The following is a 12,870-nucleotide window of genomic DNA, read 5'->3' as shown; positions in this document are numbered from 1 at the left end:
GGTCTCTCAAGGTTGTTGCGTAGATTGATAGGGTTGATAAGAAGGCATATAGTTTGCTGGCCTGCATTAGTCGTGGAATTGAGTTCAAGATCTAGTTGTAGCTCTACAAAAACTCTGGTTAGAGCACACTTGGAATATTGTGTTCAGGAAGGGTGTGGAAGCTATGAAGAGGGTGCAGAGGATGCAAAGGAAAATAACCAGGGTATTGCCTTGATTGGAGAACATGGCTAATTAGGCATTAGATTAATGAAGGATAAGGGATGATTTAATAGAGGTCTACAAGATTATGGGAAGCATAAGCCCTTTTCACACGGGCTAACCAGTAGATTGGCCATTCAGTGAACTGGTTAAGGAACCATTTTTGCCTTTCACACTGGACCACTATTAACCAATTCTCTGTGTCCTTTCACACTCATTATAAGGCATCCCCAGGGATGGGGGTTTCTATCTTCCACTGGTGATGCTTGAGTGAAGCAACAAGCGATGGTGGATCTGCCCTAAATCCTGATCAATATATTATGATCTTGTATTTAAACAAAATTAATCATGCTAAATTATAACATTCATCATTATGTACAGCATAGTGTGAGCCCTTCAGCCCATTGTTTTGCTGGCCTGTATAAATCTTTACAAATTTATAAAAGACCATGGGAAAATGTAGCCGCACATTTATAAACACCGTGGAAAAGTCCTAGTGGCAATAGCACACAATTTATAAAGACTGTGGGAAAGAGCGATGGCGGACTTGCCCCCCACCCCCCCCCCCCACAGAATTCCATGTGGCAGGGAACAGCCTGTATGCATGGAGCACTAATGGAGGAGTTTCTCTACTGCATGGAATTTTGGGAGGACAGATCTGTCATCTCTATCTCCTGCTGGAACTTTCCCATGTTCCTTGAAACATTTATAAAGGTTTATATAGGTCGGCAAAGTTTATACCTTTTTAATCTTTTTTCTTCATGTTCCTGCACTCATGCAAAAATGTAATCAGCGTGTCATTACTTTATCCCAGGATACCCTATGTCCCTTTCACACTGGGCTAATCAGCATGCAGGTGTCATCAGACGCCGGGGATGATATTACCTACCTAGGTGGTATCATACCTGGCGTCTGATGACGCCTACATGCTGATTAAAGAACTTTCACACTGGACTCTTGACTGGTAGATTGGCTGTCAATTACTGGGACAAGGTGCCAGTATGAAAGGGGCTATAGATAGGGTGGACACTCAGCACTATTTTCCCAGGGCGACCATAGCACATACCAAAGGACATCTGAGGTGAGGGAAGGGAAATTTTGGGGAGATGTCATGGGCACATTTTCTTTTTACACAGGATGGTTGATGCCTGGAATGCATTGACAGGGTTGGTGGTAGAGGTCGGAACAATAGGGACATTTAATAGACAGGCACGTGGATGTAATTTAAAAAAATAAGAGGGTTAAGGATGTGAGGTAGGGAAGGTTTAGACCGTTCAGAAGTGTATATAGGTTAGCTCAACATCGTGGGCTGAAAGACCTCTGCTGTGCTGTTATGTTTTCTGGTGATTGTCAATCCCATGACATGGCAGGGAATATTTTGATGTGGAAAATACTTGCATATTTTGAATAAAATGGGATACCGTTAATGCAGTTAACATTTTCAAATGGGTAAAACTGAGACTGGCATCTTCAAAATGTCCTGAAGAGGTCCAAAACTTGTGAAGTACAAAGTTACCACTTGCTGGAGTTCAGTGGCTTCCATTTAAATGTTCCGACAGAAATGTTTTACTTGATTTTCTTGCCATGCATTTTTCTTTGCAGTTTCACAAAACATTAGCAAGCCAATTATCAGACAGATTAGCATTCTGGGGACCATTAAATCAAAATACCCTCATTAGTGTTGGAGCAATTCACTTCTCTCATGAAATTTGCCTGTTTCCATGGTTTCATTAACTGTCTTGTTGGAGGGAGAATGAAAGCAAGCAGTTTGTGCCCTTTAAACCAATCAGGCTTGAGGCCCTTCTTTTGCGACCCAGAAGTTATTCTTGAAAGGAAAAGGCCCATAATTTTTAAACAACACTTGAGCAGGTTTCTGTTTTCAGTGAATCTTGAGAATTTAATAAAATACTGTATAGTACTGGAGAAGCCAAAGGAAAAAAGGTCTACCCTTGATCATGCTTGATAGGCTCCTCCAATGTACATTACAACTATTGCAACACTTTTAAAGTGTTAATTATGGTAATGAAGGATAAATGACAGTGAAATTTCTGCATTGCAAGCTCCCACAAATGGCAGGGACCTGGCAACTAAAGTTTTTGTGATATTAGCAAAGGGTTAAATACAGGTCAGATTTGAATTTCTGATTTATTGTCAGACTACATATGTGACATCACATACAATGCTGAAATTCTTTTTTCCTGCAGGCCAGGCAGAATTACCCCTTATTAACAGTGCAAAACAAAACTGACTCAAAATACATGTCTACGCTACCCCCCCCCACCCCCCCCAGTCTGCCTCACATAATCTTATAAAATTCTATCATGTCTCCGCTCAGCTGCCGATGTGCCAGACAAAACAACCCAAGTTTGTCCAACCTATCCTTCTTGCTCATGTCTTCTAGTCCTGGTAAGTCTCACTATGCCCTTTCCAAAGCCTCCACATTTTTCCTGTAGTGGGGTGACCAGAATTGCACACTGTACTCCACGTGCAGACTGGCCACTAACCTGCCTACAAGCAGAAGCTGAAACGCGAGTAGTAAAGGTCCTGGATCGCTGGACAGCATCCTACATGTCTGCATTGAGTCAGTAGACTGGTCCATATTTAAGGATCCACAACCAACCCACTGCCATCACTGACTTGATCAGCAAGCGTATAGAAGACTGCATGCCAAAGAGAAGAATCAGCATGCCCTCCAGCTGGAAACTGTGGGTGAATTTCAAGATGCACTCACTGGTGAAGGCCAGGAATGAGGTGTACAAGACAGGTGACCCAGCCCTATGCATGAAAGCCAAATATGACCTATGTAAGGCCATTAGAGATGTTAAGAGGCAGTACCAAAAGACACGAGTCCCAGGCAAACCTCCTGGACACCAGGTGCTCATGGCAGCACATGCATGCCATCGTGAGTTACAGAGCAAAACTGGGCATAATGGTTAGCATAGCTTTTAGCACAACACCTTTACAGTGCCAGTGACCCAGGTTTGAATCCAGCACTGTCTGTAAGGAGTTTGTATGTTCTCTCTTTGTCTGCATTGGTTTCCCCTTTCCTAACTTGAAAATCTATGGTCACCACTGAAAATGCCAGATTGGCCTTTCAAAGAATGAACCTGTAGAAAGTGACTGCCCAATTGGTGCCCCTGATGGGTCCTCTGTGCCTGCAGACCAACTAGGGGCTGTGTTCACATACATCAATCATCTCTGCAACAGGCAGAAGTACCCACCTGGCTCAAGAAGACTCCTCCTATCGTGGTGCCAATGTAATGATAGGCCTAAATTACTATCGGCTGGTGGCTTTGACATCCACCATCATGAGATGCTTTGAGAGGTTGGTCATGGTTCACATCAACTCCAGCCTACTAAGCCACCAGTGACCAACTCCAATTCTCAGACCGATGAAACAGGTCGACAGTAGGTGCTAACTCCTTGGAATAACAAGACAACATGGACACCTACAGTGCCCTCTATAATGTCTGGGACAAAGGCACTTTTTCCTTTTATTTGCCCATGTTCTCCACAGTTTTAAATTTGTAATCAAACAATTCACATGTGATTAAAGTGCACATTGCAGATTTTATTCAAGGTTATTTGTACACATTTTGGTTTGACCATTGAGCTGAATATGGCTGCAGTAGAGGCCTGGCAATGCATCGCCAGAGCAGATACTCAGCACCTGGTTAAAACACAATACTGAAGAAACTCAGCAGGCCAAACAGTGTACTTTATATAGGCAAGATAAAGATGCGCAACTGATGTTTCGGGCTTGAGTCCTTCATCAAGCACTAGAAAAGTGTCGGCAGGTGTTCTAATAAAAAGGTGGGGAGGGAGGAGCATGGTTGCAAAAGCAGAAGGTAATAGGTGGAAAAAGGAGGGAGGGCAAATCAGCAAATGGGGAAGAGGGTTGGCAAGGTGAATAGAGAGGGAAGGGGTGGAGACATGAGGGAAAGAAGGGATAGCAGAAAATGCCATACGCCTTCTTTACCAATCTATCCGCTTGTATCGCCACTTTCAGGGAGCTATTTATATGGACCTCCTGATCTCTGCACATCAGTGCACTTGAGGATCCTGCCATGAACCGTATACTTTCCCTTTGTGTTTGACCTACCAAAATGCAAAACCTTACTTTATTTTATGTTTTGCTACATCTGTCACAACTTCACCAATCTTTGTGCCATCGGCAAACTTACTAAACTATGCATCTATTTTTTAATCTAAGTCATTTGTATATATCACAAAACAATAATTAGTTGATGAGCTCTTGAGTGTTTTCAAGGTTTAGCTCAATAGATTTTTTTGAAATAAGAAAATCAAGAGATTGAACACAGAACATCCCTTTGACCCACGACATTGACTGGCTATATAAACCTAATCCACAGTAATCTAATCCTTCCCTGCCTCACATCCATCACCCTCTATTTTCCTTTCATTCATATTACTAAAAGTTTTTAAATTTCCCTATTGTTTTCTCGGGTTGGAGGTCATTTGGGTGTAATTGGGGGGTATGAGCTCCTGGACCGAAAGGGCCTGTTACCGTGCTGTCTGTCTAAAAAAAAATTAATAAATTGCAGAGCCACATAACCAACTGCTGCAGATATTTCTTAAGATCTATGTATTAAAAATATTGTAAAGCTTGTGGGGAAGAAGGTCACATTTCTGTGAAAGTTCAGCTCTTAACTCAATGTTTTGTGGAACTAATAGTTATTGTTTTGAGGATGATGTATTTGATTAAAAAAGAATATCTCCAAGTAGAGATAAAACCATACACTCCTGTGTGCATAATATATTAAAGTGCAAAGTTCAAGTTTATCATCCGATTACACACATGACTTTACTGAAAACCCCGAGATTCTTTTTCTGTGGGCCAAGCAGAATTTCGAATTACCAGTAACTGTAAACTCTACTCAAAGGAAGAAAAGGACTGCAAACAAATTCTGCATATGCAGATGTATACAAATCCAGTAATCCTTGAATGAGTCCCTGAGTTTATTGAAGTGGTGCAGGATGATATTTTATGTTAATTGAATCAAGTAATATGAACATTTACATTACTTTTTTGCTTCAGGGAACTTTCTGAAAGAGAATGTGCTAGACCAATATGAGTGGGAAATGCAATGACGTTATTGGTGTTCGAGAGAGCTCTCCGTGAACTGAGGGCCTCTTGATTGTGGTGAAGATTATGGGAGCAGGTATCCAAGGTAAGCAGTGTGCCTGCCCATTTGGTGTATTTCCAAATTAAAGTTGATCTTGAACCTTCTGTATGTAGCTTTGTGATGCCTATATTTCATTTACATCCATTTCAAGGCTAAACGATAGGATAGGTATATTTTGTTTATGAAATAAAATGTGTTCTAGGAAAATAAGTGGGGAAATCAGACTTCTGTGAATATTCTGAGACCCAATATAGATTTGATGGGCCAAGTGGCCTCCTACAACATCATAGGGTTTTATGAAGATGGTTTCAGGTTTTAGATTTATTATCAGAGTGCAGACATGACATCACAATTGACCCTGGGAGGAGTCACGTGATGGAGTAGTGGCCGGACGGTGAACTCCAGCCCTCTCCAGAAAAGTCGGGAAAAACAAGAGAAAATACAAAGGCACAGAAATAAAAGTTAAAGAAAAGTGAGTATAAAGGTGGAAAGAAGATGGCGACAAAAAAAGAAAAATCGAAAGCAACGGTAAGAAGAGAGGAAGAGAAGACAACGGAGGAAGAAGGAGAAGGCCTTACCTGTCCGAAGAGGCGCGCTGTGGAGAGAGAAGCCCGCTTCCTCAGGTCGGTAGAAATAGGACTACAAAAATGGCTCGCAGAGCCGAGTAAAAGTGCGCAACCGCGCATGCGCATGAAAAAAAACACACCGACGGGAGGGGGGACCAGCTGGGGAGTCGATCTCCACAGCCGGCAACGACAGCTGCAGAACACCTGCAGCAAGAAGAGACCACAGAAGACAATGAAAACAAGAAAGAAGAGAAAAGGGCAACAAAGAAACAACAGATGGCCAACCCAGAGGAAGAAGAAGAGGAAGAGTACAGTGAAATAGAAGAAGGGAAAGGCAAGGTAAAGGATATACTTTCTCTTGTTAGAGGATACATGGAGTCATTTAAAGAATGGCAAACACAGGAATTTAATGATTTAAGAAGAAGAATAAACAACACAGAAGAGAAAGTGAATAAAATAGATATGACCTTAACAGAAATGGGAAAGAAAATGGACAAGATGGAAGAGCGGGCAGTAGCAGCAGAAATGGAGGTAGAAGACTTAAAAAAGAAATTGGAGGAATCTAATAAAAAAAGTAAAGAGGCACAAGAACTTTTTTCTTTGGCTTGGCTTCGCGGACGAAGATTTATGGAGGGGGTAAAAAGTCCACGTCAGCTGCAGGCTCGTTTGTGGCTGACCAGTCCGATGCGGGACAGGCAGACACGATTGCAGCGGTTGCAAGGGAAAATTGGTTGGTTGGGGTTGGGTGTTGGGTTTTTCCTCCTTTGCCTTTTGTCAGTGAGGTGGGCTCTGCGGTCTTCTTCAAAGGAGGCTGCTGCCCGCCAAACTGTGAGGCGCCAAGATGCACGGTTTGAGGCGTTATCAGCCCACTGGCGGTGGTCAATGTGGCAGGCACCAAGAGATTTCTTTAGGCAGTCCTTGTACCTTTTCTTTGGTGCACCTCTGTCACGGTGGCCAGTGGAGAGCTCGCCATATAATACGATCTTGGGAAGGCGATGGTCCTCCATTCTGGAGACGTGACCCATCCAGCGCAGCTGGATCTTCAGCAGCGTGGACTCGATGCTGTCGACCTCTGCCATCTCGAGTACCTCGACGTTAGGGGTGTGAGCGCTCCAATGGATGTTGAGGATGGAGCGGAGACAACGCTGGTGGAAGCGTTCTAGGAGCCGTAGGTGGTGCCGGTAGAGGACCCATGATTCGGAGCCGAACAGGAGTGTGGGTATGACAACGGCTCTGTATACGCTTATCTTTGTGAGGTTTTTCAGTTGGTTGTTTTTCCAGACTCTTTTGTGTAGTCTTCCAAAGGCGCTATTTGCCTTGGCGAGTCTGTTGTCTATCTCATTGTCGATCCTTGCATCTGATGAAATGGTGCAGCCGAGATCAAAAAATAGATATAATGGAAAATTATAACAGAAGAAATAACATAAAGATAGTGGGCCTTAAGGAAGATGAAGAAGGCAAGAATATGAGGGAGTTTATAAAAGATTGGATCCCTAAGACCCTAGGATGTCCAGAACTACAGCAAGAAATGGAAATAGAAAGGGCACATAGAGCATTGGCCTCTAAACCACAACCACAACAAAAACCAAGATCTATTTTAGTAAAATTCCTAAGATATACTACAAGAGAAAAGGTACTGGAGAAGACAATGGAAAAAGTAAGAGAGGGCAACAAACCACTGGAGTATAAAGGGCAAAAAATCTTCATTTATCCAGATATAAGTTTTGAACTCCTAAAGAAGAGAAAAGAGTTCAATACAGCAAAGGCGATTTTATGGAAGAAAGGGTATAAATTTATACTAAAGCATCCAGCGGTATTGAAAATATTTATTCCAGGACAACAAAACAGACTATTCTCGGATCCAGAAGAAGCACGAAAATTTTCAGAACAATTACAAAAATAGACTGAGGGATGAAGACGGGTAATGAGAGTAAAAATGATCACGATTGATACGTATGTGGGCAAAGACAAAAATAGACTGAGGGATGAAGACGGGTAATGAGAGTAAAAATGATCACGATTGGTATGTATGCGGGTAAAGAGGTATAAGAGTGAATAGAGACAATGTGCATACGTGAATGTACCTGTACTTAGAGGAAAATATAGATAGTATAGACAAGAATTAATAAGGGAAGGTAATGGAATAGAGAGAATAAGGAGGGAATTAAAAGAGTGACCTTTGTGACATATGAAAAGTGAAATCTTTTCTGGGGGGGGCTGGGTGGGAGGAAATAGCGGTCACTGCAAAATCAGTTGACGCTTGCGAGTGGATTCGCAAACCCAGATGGAGAGGGGAGATGTGGTTGTCCGACAAGGGATAAAGGACAACTCAGGAGGGGAAGGGGAGATTGGGGATAAAGAAGATATAAATAGGAGAATAAGGAAAATGTTGGATGTTGTAGGAATGTTGTCTTATAAAGAGTTGAAAATAAGAAAACAGAAATGGAAAAGGAGGAAAGGTAATGATGGAAAAACAGAAAGAGAAGATAAACAAAATATAAAATGGCTACGCTGAACTATATGACTTTAAATATTAATGGAATACATAACCAAATTAAAAGGAAGAAACTACTAAATTTACTGAAAAAGGAAAAAAATTGATATAGCATTTGTCCAAGAAACACACTTAACTGAATTGGAGCACAAGAAATTAAAGAGAGATTGGGTAGGACATGTAACAGCAGCATCGTATAATTCAAAAGCAAGAGGAGTGGCTATATTAATTAGTAAAAATGTGCCATTTAAAATAGAAGAGGAAATAATAGATCCAGCAGGGAGATATGTTATGATAAAATGTCAGATATATTCGGAGTTTTGAAATCTACTTAATGTATATTCACCTAACGAAGAAGATCAAAAGTTTATGCAAGATATCTTTTTGAAGGTAGCTAATACGCAAGGGAACATACTAATAGGAGGGGATTTCAACCTGAATTTGGATCCAAATATGGATAAAACGGGGAAAAAAATTAACAGGAAGAACAAAGTAACCAAATTTATAATTAAATCAATGCAAGAAATGAAACTTTTGGATATATGGAGGAAACAAAACCCAAAAGAAAAGGAATACTCATACTACTCGGCTAGACATAAAACATACTCAAGAATAGACCTATTTTTGTTATCAGCTAGTATGCAGGATAGAGTAAGAAAAACAGAATATAAAGCGAGAATGCTATCGGACCATTCACCCTTAATATTGACAGTAAAGCTAGAGGACATCCCTCCAAGAATGTATAGATGGAGATTAAACCCCATGCTACTTAAAAGACAGGATTTTAGAGAATTTATTGAAAAACAATTAAAAATGTATTTTGAAGTAAATACGGAATCAGTGGAAGATAAGTTTATACTATGGGACGCAATGAAAGCATTCATTAGAGGGCAAATAATAAGTTATGTAACCAAGATGAAGAAGGACTATAATCAGGAAGCAGAGCAGTTGGAAAGGGAAATAGTAAACATAGAAAAAAAATTAGCAATGAAGGAAGATACAACTAAAAGAAGAGAATTGGCGGATAAAAAAATAAAATATGAAACATTACAAACATATAAGGTTGAGAAGAATATAATGAAGACAAAACAGAAATATTATGAACTAGGTGAAAAAACGCACAAAATCCTAGCATGGCAGCTTAAGACAGAGCAAACTAAGAAAATGGTATTGGCATCAAGGAAAAAAGACAAACAAATTACATATAATCCAAAAGAAATTAAGGAAAACTTTAGAGAATTCTATGAACAATTATACCGAACTGAAAACGAAGGGAAAGAAGGGAAAATAGATGAATTTTTGACTAAAATTGAACTACCAAAACTACAAATAGAGGAACAAAATAAATTAACAGAACCATTTGGAACAGTAGAAATACAAGAGATAATAAAAAAATTACCAAATAATAAGACACCAGGAGAGGATGGATTTCCAATAGAATTCTACAAAACATTTAAAGACTTATTAATACCGCCCCTCCTGGATGTAATCAACCAGATTGATGAGACACAAAACTTACCAGATTCATGTAAAACAGCAATAATTACAGTAATACTAAAACAAGGGAAAGATCCACTCTCACCAGCGTCATATAGACCAATATCTTTGCTAAACACAGATTATAAGATAATAGCTAAACTATTAGCAAACAGATTAGCAGAACAGGTACCGAAAATGGTAAATTTAGACCAAACTGGATTTATCAAAAAAAGACGCACAACAGACAATATTTGTAAATTTATTAACTTAATTCATGCAGTAGAAGGAAATAAAGCACCTACAGTAGCAGTTGCTTTAGACACAGAGAAGGCCTTCGACAGAGTAGAATGGAATTATTTGTTCAAAGTATTGCAAAAATTCAGTTTACCGGAGAAGTGTATTAATTGGATTAAAGCATTATATAAGGGACCGTTAGCGAAAGTGACAGTAAATGGACATGTATCAAAGCAATTTAACTTAAGCAGGTCAACGCGGCAGGGATGCCCACTATCACCTTTATTGTTTGCGCTAGCTATAGAACCACTAGCAGAATTGATAAGAATAGATAATAATATAAAAGGAACAAAAATAAAAGACAGGGAATATAAAATCAGTTTATTTGCGGATGATGTTATAGTGTACTTAACAGAACCAGAACTATCAATAAAAGAATTATATAAGAAATTGAAGGAATATGGAGAAGTGTCGGGTTACAAGATAAACGTAAATAAAAGTGAAGCAATGCCTATGAATAATGCGGATTTCTCAAAATTTAAGGGGGAATCTCCATTCAGATGGCAAATGCAGGCAATAAGATACCTAGGTGTACAAATAAACAAAAATCTAGGCCAATTATATAAACTCAATTACAATCCACTAATGAAAAAATTACAGGACGATTTAGAGCATTGGAAAGATCTACCACTAACACTGATAGGAAGGATAAACTGTATTAAAATGAACATTTTTCCAAGGATATTATACTTATTTCAGGCATTGCCAATACAACTGACAGAAAAATTCTTCAAAGAGTGAAAGAAAATAATAAGGAAATTTTTATGGAGAGGGGGGAAACCGAGGATAGCACTAGATAAATTAACAGAATGGTATAAACAAGGAGGCTTACAATTGCCAAACTTCAAAAATTATTATAGAGCTGCACAATTAATATACCTATCAGATTTTTATCAAACAAGGGAAAAACCAGACTGGACGAGATTAGAATTAGATAAAATAGGGGAAAAGATACCTGAACACATATTATATAAATGGGACGAAAAATTGGTACAACATAGAACTTCTCCAGTATTACATCATCTTCTCAATATTTGGAAGAAGATTCATGTAGAAAGAAATAAAACAAATGATCAATTACCAAAACTAATATTGACGCAAAATAAGTTACTCCCTTTTACAATAGATAACCTTTCCTTTAGAGAATGGGAAAAAAAAGGGATTAAAAGAATAGAAAATTGTTTTTCAGGAAGTAGATTCTTATCCTTTGAACAAATGAGAGATAAGTACAATATAACTGGAGATACAGCGCTGGCATATTACCAACTGAGATCCTACTTGAAAGATAAATTAGGAAGCAATTTGAGTTTACCAGAGGGAAGTAACCTTGAATATGTGATTACAGATACAATATTAATCAAAAGATTTATAACAAATATGTATATTAAACTGCAAGAAAAGGAGAATGAGGAAACAAATGGTGAAACTAAACAAAAATGGGAACAAGATTTAAATATAAAGATAAAAAAGGAAACATGGGAGAAATTATGTTCTGGAACGATGAGAAATACAATAAATACGAGGCTACGTACGATACAATATAATTGGTTACACAGACTATACATTACACCGCAAAAGTTAAATAAATGGGACCCAACAGTATCTGATAGATGTTTTCGATGTAAAAAAGAAATGGGAACAACAATTCATGCAATCTGGACATGTGAGAGAGTAGAAAAATTTTGGGAAGATCTCAATCAGATATTAAATAAAATAACAGAAAACAATATACCAAAGAATCCAGAGATCTTTCTCCTAAGTAACATAAAAAACAAAGAATTTGGAATTGATTTGGAGGATGCACAAAAAAGATTTGTTAAGATAGCCCTAGCCGTAGCAAAAAAATGTATTATGTCAACCTGGAAATTGGAAGATAATTTGAAAATACAACAATGGTATATAGAAATGAATAAATGTATTCCATTAGAAAAAATAACATATAGTTTAAGAAATAATATTGAAATATTCGAACAAGTATGGGAGCCTTACATTAAATATAATAGCGAAAACCTACCGGGAACAAACATTACCTAAGTTGATGGAAGGAGAAGGAAAGAAAAGAATGGACTCAGTAGAATTTCTGGTGTATTTTTGTTGAATGACAACATTGTCTGACGGGTTTAATGCAACCTAGATTGTATACCTAAAATGGATGAGGGGGGGGTGGGGGGGTGGCTTGGGAGGAGGGCGGGGGGGGGGGGGGGAGAAAAAGTCACTGTATATGTGTGAAAAAGAAAAAGTGTACATCATGGCTAATGTGATTTATGGTGTGAAAAATAAAAAATTTAAAAAAAAACCTAAAAAAAAACATATGACCCTGATGTTTTTTCTGTGGGCGAGGCAGAATGACCACATATTGGTAGTGGAAAAAAACCTGTATACAGCGTACACATGTAAACAAATAAAGAACTGTAAACAGATAACGAATGTAAACAAAATGTGCAAGTCAAGAGAATTAAAAAATCAACAAAGGAGACAAGAGTCCTTAAATGAGACCCTGATTGAGTTTATTGTTGAGGAGTCTGATGGTGGAGGGGGAGTAGCTGTTCCTGAACCTGGTTCTGCAAGTCTTGTGGCACCAATACCTCTTTCCTGATGGCAGCAGCGAGAACAGAGGGTGTGTAGTGTGAATTGGATCCTTGATGATTGCTACTCCTCTCCAACATCAGCGTTTTCTGTAGATGTACTCAAT

The 12,870-nt window shown here is 38.9% G+C and overlaps 1 protein-coding gene across 8 annotated transcripts in view; it reads left to right on the top strand.

The window, feature by feature from the left end:
* Positions 1-12,870, top strand: part of ankrd6b (ankyrin repeat domain 6b) — a 194,777-nt gene that overhangs the window by 71,541 nt on the left and 110,366 nt on the right. For 4 of the 8 annotated variants that reach the window (XM_069887329.1, XM_069887326.1, XM_069887327.1 and 1 more), the window contains exon 2: positions 5,258-5,390. The exons of the other annotated variants lie outside the window; for them this stretch is intronic. The gene's annotated coding sequence lies outside the window, so the exon portion shown is untranslated. The remainder of the gene's footprint in view (positions 1-5,257; positions 5,391-12,870) is intronic. 8 annotated transcript variants of the gene reach the window in all.

The sequence above is a fragment of the Narcine bancroftii genome, chromosome 6 (assembly GCF_036971445.1).
Source record: "Narcine bancroftii isolate sNarBan1 chromosome 6, sNarBan1.hap1, whole genome shotgun sequence".
Classification (NCBI taxonomy): Eukaryota; Metazoa; Chordata; class Chondrichthyes; order Torpediniformes; family Narcinidae; genus Narcine; species Narcine bancroftii.
Note: the sequence above shows the minus strand (reverse complement) of the source record. Positions and strands in the feature narration are given on the sequence as shown.